Source organism: Gymnoscopelus microlampas (assembly GCF_963454915.1).
Source record: "Gymnoscopelus microlampas genome assembly, chromosome: 13".
Lineage (NCBI taxonomy): Eukaryota > Metazoa > Chordata > Actinopteri > Myctophiformes > Myctophidae > Gymnoscopelus > Gymnoscopelus microlampas.
The window spans coordinates 24412890-24422085 of NC_139950.1; the positions used below are offsets into that span (position 1 = coordinate 24412890).

General features: G+C 39.3%; 1 protein-coding gene across 2 annotated transcripts in view; it reads right to left on the reverse strand.

Moving 5' to 3' along the window:
* Window positions 1–8657, reverse strand: part of b3gnt2b (UDP-GlcNAc:betaGal beta-1,3-N-acetylglucosaminyltransferase 2b) — a 33481-nt gene extending 24824 nt beyond the window's left edge. For both annotated transcript variants that reach the window (XM_084077226.1, XM_084077225.1), the window contains exon 1: window positions 8326–8657. The gene's annotated coding sequence lies outside the window, so the exon portion shown is untranslated. The remainder of the gene's footprint in view (window positions 1–8325) is intronic.
* Window positions 8658–9196: the final 539 nt, after the last annotated feature.

Here is a 9196-nt window from a genome sequence, read left to right on the forward strand (position 1 = left end):
CAATACATTTCAGCTGGCTGTAAGCCAGCCACGTTAAGTGTGTGGGTGTGGGGACTTCTTGGCACCCACATTAGCAATATGCAAAGAGGAGATAAATATTGTTGAGTCTTAGTATGCTGTTTAAGTTATGGCAGGGCAATTAACCGAAAATATATCTAAACCGATATTTTAGACTGACTGATATAACTGACTTATAACCAAATAATCGAGAAGCAAATTTTTATAAATATGTGTTTCTTCTATATCAACAAATCAACACAAAAGAAAAGGTTGTGCATAAGTTGCAGCGCAAAGCTTTGTGAGCTTGTAGATACAGTAGATCTGCCATTTCCAGTTTTTCACTATTTCTTAAATAAGGGTTCATTAACCGTAAACTGAGGCAATAGTTTGAAATAATCCTGATATTGATTTGAAGTCATATCGCCCAGCTCTATGTCCTGGTATGACTGAGTCGTAGTCAGAGATGGGATAAAGTTGTCCTCCAACATCCCAGGTCTTCCCAGTCTGTATCCTACAAGCACAACTAACTAAGGCGGAGCAAATCAGTGTGGTAGTGGGATGGAGATTATGATTAAGAGACCACCTTATTATCAGGATGTACCAGGTTTTAATTCCACAAAGAAACGTGTCCATGAGCAGCACACATGAGCCGTGCCTACTCACTGCTCACACTTAGTACTTGCTTTAAATTGATATGGATAAGAGTGACAGCTAAATACCACAAATTCTTCATTCTTTCATTTGGTTTTCATTCTAATTTGTACAGTAGTATGACTGGCAGTCACCATGGTGTCTCTCCATCATACTGTATGATATCTACTGTACTTTAAATAAATAAAGGTCTTATATATTATCTCCATTTTCTGTAGGTTGGAACCATAGATTCATAGCCTCAAAGCCAAATCTCTTATAATGAAATATTAATCCGAATGAAAAATCTTGACTGATGCAGTATTCCTGATGATAACTGTGCTACAGTAGACAGTATTGATTAACCTGATTATTTCCCTGGCATGGAGAAACACATACAGGACAGGTATTGTAATTGTAATGATCAGCAGTATGATCAGTACAGGATCTGTATTTTTATGTTGATTTTGAACTGTTTGGTTGCTACTATATGTGTCTATGAAATGAATACCAAGGTCCGCAAGGACTTTTTTGGACGGACCTTTTAGACAAAAGTATTATTAATGTAATTGTGATGTTTTACATTCTTTTTGCCTAATCAAAATTTCAATCAATCAATCAAAAGCACATTTCCATAAATAGATGAGACATTTTTGGGTTAAAAAAGACGACGGTCACAATCAAGGTAAAAGTAAAAGTGTCATAATCAGTTATAACTCAGGACGGGGGAGACAGTGTAGAAAAGATGCTTGTGTGGGCAGGTTTGTGCAAATCTTTGAATATATATTTTTAAAGCGAACATTTGTCGTGACTCGTAACTGAATTCTTTGCTTCTGGGGGTCCCTGTAACAAAATATTTTGAGATGGGGGGTCTGTGGCCAAATACATATCTAAAAATGTTTTCTAAATCCTAACAGTATGTTGATAAAAAAGTATATATATATATATATATATATATATATATATATATATATATATATATATATATATATATATATATTGCTTCTTCGCTTGAAGAAATATATATATTCAAAGATTTGCACACATTTTCACAATCCTTTTTCAAAAATAGCAGAACTACAAGCTCTTATCGCAGCACCGAGTGCCAGAAATCTTAAAATGACACGGATGCTTTCCCTGGTCTTAATGGATTAAGTGGTTAAATATTACCGATGTCCCAACTTTCAATGATTACCAAATATGGAACTTTAATTGCAGTATAGGTTTATCTCCTTTCACCTCATGACCCTGCTTATCCATCAAAAGAGGTAGTGTTCTGGAACCCATCAACATTGTACAATACGTATTGCTAAATACAGTGCAGATGACGGTTACTGCTAATATTATTATGTAGACTCCTCGCCACCTACAGTAAGTCATGAAGGCAGAGCTTACTTTTCGGGTACTACAGTATGGAATGGTTAGCCTACTTTGCTGAACCCATAGACCCCTTAACATATGACGTCACACTGATAAGAACCAGTATGCGTGCATGTATGCGCGCAATGAAACCCATTCTGTCAGGTCTCGCTAGGACGCGGCTCACTAGCCAACACAAAAGAGGGGGTTGGGGTGTGCTGAAACCAGCGCACCCCAAAACAACAGGTTGGGAATTGATTGCGTGAAACAATCACCTGTGCGTCCAGTCTCAATTAGTAAACAAATAATTGGTCTATTTTTTTTTAAATATTTTTTTTGTGGCTTTTTATAGCTTTATTGGGAGAGGGATAGTGAAAGTAGGCTGACAGGAAATGGGGAGAGAGATGGGGGAAGACACGCAGCAAAGGCCGTCGGGAACGGGACGCGAACCCGCGGCACGCTGTCTGTTAAGGGATTTCAACCAGGGTGCCTGGACCGCGACGCCACGGCCCAGGCCAATAATTGGTCTATTAAGGCCTGAGGTTCCGATTCTACAAAATGTTTTCTAAATCCTAACAGTTTTCTGAAAAACTTATGTTGCTATATACATCAGTGGTGCTCACTCTTTTTCGTGTGAAGGACCCCCCAAATTATATGTATTTGGCCGCGGACCCCCATCTCAAAATATTTAGTTCCAGGGACCCCTAGAAGCAAAGATTTGAGTTACAAATGTTTGCTTTAAAAAAACATATTCAAGATTTGCACAAATGTTCATGATTTAAAAAAAATAGCAGATCTACAAGCTCATAGCGCGACACGGTGCCACGCTATGAGCTTGTATAGCTGCCATTTTTGAATAGCCAATGTATAAAAAATGGTTAAAGTGGTTAAAATCTAAAATGACAGACGCATTCCCAGATTGAATGGGTTAACAGGCTATGTGGTGAATCTGAATTATTACATAGAACACATGACTACAACATGATAAATAGCAAGGGTGGGAAGGGGGTTAATATTATAAGAGGATATATTCACAATAAAACATACCAATCACATCATACCTCTCTTTTGTCGCTGACACTTTCATTTCACTAATGGAAACAAAATAAATATATATCACATATCTTGTATCTACAGCCAAGGCAACAGGATACCACGGGTGACCTGTAAATTCTAAAAGCACAACCAACAAACACCCTATTCATTCATACAGTAAATCTTACGGACACGGACACACACACACACACACACACACACACACACACACACACACACACACACACACACACACACACACAGTCACACACACATAAAGTCAGTCACACACATACACACTTTATCTGGTGCAATCGGTCATGAGACATTGTTCCCTATATTCTGCCTCATGTCATGACACCGGTCCACAGCGGTGAGTCAGCATATATGTACATACAGAAGAGCCATAAATGCCTTCTATTTTTACCATATAAGATATTTTTGAGTTATAGGCCTATTAAAAAGAAATATGTGATGCTAGTGTTAGACTTATGACACAAACGTACCAAAACATATGCAAATGATCTCATGACATATTGAGTCTTTTGGAGTCTATTTTATGCCTAGACTTAACCAAGGAGGTTGTATAGATATTTTTTTCCCCTATTCTGAATGTTTTGTAAATTGTGCATATCGTCATGGATGTTTAATTGTGCAACAAATGTATTTAGGCTCACAATCACATACTGCATGTCAATGCACTTAAAGTTCACCCTATATACTTTTGCAGACTGAGAGCATCTATACGACCACAATTGGCCGTGTTTGGTTTGGGGGAGGGAAGCTAGGCGGGGCGGGCAATCTTTGTATCTGCATGTACCCCTATGGGCTGAGGCTGTGCCTGTCAGCAGGGAATGTTGAATGGGGGGAATTAGGACGGAGACGCTACGTCCCGCCGTTGGGTTCTTGTCACTGACAGGTGAGCCAGTAGAGTGGCAATCAGTGGTTGGAATGAGTTGGCATGACAACTAAATTTGGAGAAAAAAGGGATAAAGATAATTGGCTACTCTAAATGTATATCAAATAAATAAACAACATACTTTGTTGACCGGGGTCCCCCAGAGGTCTATACTTGGCCCCCTCCCCGTCTACACCAAATATAGCCAGTCTAGAAGCTCACAACGTGTGGCAACCGTCACATCGCTCAGTAACACATTGTGAACTTCTAAAGAACCTATTTTCAGTGAATGTTCACCCATTAGGGATACTAGGGTTCATGTGGTTAAGGGGTGTTTCGCCTGGGGCGCCTTGCAAGCTAGATCCAGCCCTGCTCCTCAACTTTACCCTGCACTCACACTGGCAGCGACTTTGTAGATACTGTATGTGTCACGAAGTTGCTGTGTCACTATTGTCTAGCTATGGATTGCAGCCAGCTTATGGCGTTGCCAATTTAGTTTTAATTGGGACATGTACGATTTTAACATTGCCAACTTGCCATGTTTGATAACTGTTTTATAACAGCAGTTAACTCAATGACAGCCATGATATATTCATTGTTATTATATGACACTTAAGGGTGTTCGCCCAACACAAAGCCTTACCTGACCTTACATGGCCTCAACTGTATCAGAAGCCATTTGTTTAGAATTCCAACAAAAATGACCGTAGATGTTACGTACAGTGCTGCTCTGCTCACACAGAGGCACAGAGTAATCATCCACTTCTGGCCCCAAATTACAATTATTATATTATTATCCACTGCCGCTTGGACGATGTTACCGTTACTGCGGTGACATGGATTTGAGGCCACAATGGATTGAAAACTACCATAAATATATCCAAATTGTCTTTAGAGAATGTACAATTAAGAGTCTACAAAAAAAACGTTGACAAATTTTGAATTGGCATCATTTACTAATAATTCAACATTTAACAATTAACATCATAATTCTCTCCTCTTCTATGTCTTTTCTCATATCCGCTCTGAGTGCTCTCCCCCAATCTCCTCTCCCCTCCACCCTCTCTCCTCTTCTTCATCTCCCCAATCTCTTCCTACATCATCCTGTCTCCTTTCCTTTCGCCTTTCTCCCTCTTCTCCAAATCCCTCATCTCCTCTTATCTCCTTTCCTCTCCCCTCATCTCCATTTGGCCCAAGTCGTCACAGCAACACTAAAATGCTTGACAGATGATGCTGCTGGCATTGGCTGAAGCATAATGTCCTCTAATGTTATCTTTGAAGTACCATACTTTGTCTCCAGCAAACTTAAATGGGGGGCACAGTTCATCGCATCTACCTCATACTGGTCTTCCACAATCAATCTAGAGAAGAAAAATATAAATGTTTACTGCAGTCAAATCAAGTTTATTCATTCCAACGATATGCAGTGCAGTACAAAACTTTCTTCCACAAGGCTCAGTGCAACAAATAAGACATGATCTATGCACAGGATTATAGTGCAAATACATGTGACAGATGCAGCAGTGACAGGGGATATTCAGTATTCATTCATTATATTATATTAAAATTATAATATTAATGGTTTTAAATGGTATAGTTGCTAACTACAGCTGCACAGGTGTTTTAATTACCACAACAGTGTTGTTCATAACTGCAACAGCCTCCAAAACAAACAACAGGATAATGAATGCTACTATATATGTCTATGAAATTAATTCAAGGACCCCAATGGAAACAAGCCCGCAAGGACTTTTTTGGCCGGACCTTTTAGACAAAAGCATTATAAATGTAACTGTGTTGTTTTACATTCTTTTTGCCTAATAAAAATTTCAATCAATCAAAAAATGCAGAGAAGTATGGTAATGAATGACCATAACATTAGCTAGCATTTTGTTAGCATAACCATGATGCTTCAGAATAAATATGTTCACTATCATCTTGGCTTTTACCTGGTAGCCATCTTCCATTTTCTATTCAAGGCAGTGGTTTATGGGACAATAAAACTATATTTAAACAATCACAGGGATTTTAAGGGGGCCAAATAGGCAGCATCAGTAATGAACGCCACAGGTCTCCGGAAATGCATAATTATCCAAAAATGTTTTAATTAATAATGTTAGACCCAGTAAGATTAGTTAAAATGTACTACAATTTCAACATTTTGTCAACTCAATTGTGAATATTGATTCCCAATTCAATAACCACTAATGCAATCAGGGACATGATGGCAGCACCTTACCTTGATGAAATGATACACCTTCAACACAGGACGTCTATCCCTCCCATCCCAATGACAACCTGTCCAGACATCCCGTTCTATTTGATCTAATAATCAGCTAATACAGGCCGCCTGTCACTACCTTTCCTAAGACACGCTGGCCATCGATCAAAGCATCCTAGGCTCCCAAGCTGTGGAATGACCTCGCCCCCTCAGTCAGGACAGCAGACTCACTCCCTATTTTCCACCACAGTCATGATAACTCACCCTCTTCATACTTTACCTCACCCCCAAGCACTCCTCAATTCCTTGTATCACTTCTTGTTGTTGTTGTCTATTTTTGATCAATCCTAGTTATACTATGCAGATGTATGTATGTTTGTTACTTTTTTCACATAGTAAGTGATTTAGATAGCATATTGTTTAGACAGATGTTTGATGTACACCTGGTATCCTAGTTACTTTGTAGGACTTAATGGTTTTCTTTGCACTACTTGACCATTTACCCTGTCATTTGTTGACAAGGGTACATTCAGGCACTACTCTGTTCTTGCACTTTGTAAGTCACTCTGGATGAGAGTGTCTGCTACTTAATTGTTTGTTAATTGTCATATTTAATATAATACAATTTTAGATGGAAGGCCTACTACTTCAACTGCAACCTCAAATAGCATTAGAACGTCCACTTAAAATACACAATGCAGTATAGAATACATTTTGACATTTTTTCCTTCCTCAGGCACGTCCACAGGTGGTTTAGCAATTGTATTTTGGAATGAACCCCTTCAATATAGGGCATAATATATATTTCTGAACAAATATGTTGCATAACTATAACTAAGCTGGACACCAATTGAAGAAAGATATTCAGGTTCACTCACTCCATACACCCAACATGTGTTCAATATAGCTAGTTGGGGCATTTTTTTTAATCATTAAGTCTATACATTTTGGGGTTATAAAACAAGGTGAAAAGTTGACCGTTCACATTAATGATAGCTGATCAACTCTATGTATAGTAAGTAGCCTATAGTAGACTCCAGGTTGTAAATAACGGACAACAGCTTTCTATATGGTAACCAGAGGCGGTTAGGAGTCTATAAACGGGTCTATCATAAATGTATTTTATCGATTTAGAAATGTTTTATATCTATCATAGATACAACAGTAAAGGTCAGACTCGATAAAATACAACTATGATATTCTTGATCCAAGGATAGTTTACGAACACTAAATGCTTGTTTCTTACGGAGAGTTAAGATTCAATTTAAAGACTAGAATAGCTTTACGCACCTGCGCAATGACTTTAGGAAAATGTTACGCAAATGATTGCCAATAAACTTGTATCTGGGGTAGCCCGTGACATCACCAGTGGTGTAAAGTAACTAAGTAGGTACATTTGAGGTGTTTTTTACTTTACTGGAGTATTTTCAATTTGCAGTACTTTTACTTCTACTCATCTCGGAGGCAAATATTGTAAATATTGAACTCAATTACTCACTACAATTATTTGACAGCTTTAGTTACTAGTTACTTTGTAGATTTAGATCATTATATCACAAAACATACATTAACCACTTCTGCATTTCATACTTCATACATTTCGGCCATTTGCGAATTTGCAATGCATTGTGAGCTTGTAGATCTGCTATTTTCATACATTTTGAAAACTTGTGAAATGGGACATTCTGCATAATGAGTACTTTCTACTTTTGTTATTTTAAGTACATTTTTATACCAATACTTTTGTACTTTTACTCAAGTAAATTTTGAATTCCTGACTTTTACTTGTAACAGATTATTTCTACATTGCAGTTTATTGTTACCTTTACTTAAGTAAAAAAAATATGAGTACTTTTTCCCCCACCACTGATGATTTCCAATAAACTTGTATCTTGGGGTAGCCCATGACATCACCAAGAGTGGAAGGCAGAGACACAGGGCCAGGGGGGGGGCAGGTTTGTTGCCCAAAATGTGTTCTTAAACATAAAGGAGCAACAGACGGTATTATTTATTCAGTGGGCCCTGCTTCAGATGCCAGGCTACTTCTAATCAGACGGGATCAACAGCTGTTTGTTTCCTAGAAAAGTTGAGGCGATCTAATTAGCGCTGCCGAAGCATATTATTATTTCCCAGAGAAGAGACTGTCATTGTAGGCGATTAAAGGAGACATAAATACACATACCTTGTAGTTTAAAGTGGATCTCCCCCTCCTCCTCCCACGGCACGGATCGCACACTCAACAGTTTATAAGAAACGTATTCCTTTTAGGTCTCGATCAGTCCGTGTGTCTTAAGGAAAAGTCCAACCCCATTTAACATCCACCCGGTGCGTTGAAAAGAAAAGATCCTAGTTTTTTTCTGTTCACTTCAAAACGCTCACGTCCAAACTTCGCTTGGGCTCCACGGAGCACGACTCCATAAATCCATAAGGTCTCAGCGGTGGATAAATATGGACTTTACATTATTGTAGTGAGTGGAATGCTTCTCTCTCTTACCTCATGGACTCGTCGGTTAGGTTATGATTGAAGCGGAGAGAGCAGACTGACTCCTCCTAAACGGTGACGCAGCTTCTGTTGTTCACAAGGAGGAGGAAAGAGAAGCAGGGCGGGGCACTACCTTAAAATTATACAGCCCCCGAGCCCCGTCTTCTTTAAGTGTCTGTCTGTCTGTCTGTCTGTCTGTCTGTCTGTCTGTCTGTGTCTGTCTGTCTGTCTGTCTGTCTGTCTGTCTGTCTGTCTGTCTGTGTCTGTCTGTGTATGTCTCCGTATGTGTGTCTGTCTGCGTATGTGTCTGTCTGTCTGTCTGTCTGTCTGTCTGTCTGTCTGCGTATGTCTCTGTCTGTCTGTCTGTCTGTCTGTCTGTCTGTCTGTCTGTCTGTGTCTGTCTGTCTGTCTGTCTGTATGTCTGTCAACGTAACACCCTACCACTGTCTTTCTGCCCTGTTGCCCGGGTGCTAGGGTGCCCGTTTCTCACCTTGTCTATCAGACTCTCCCCACCCCCCCCCCCCCCCCCCCCTCTCTCTCTCTCTCTCTCTCTCTCTCTCTCTCTCTCTCT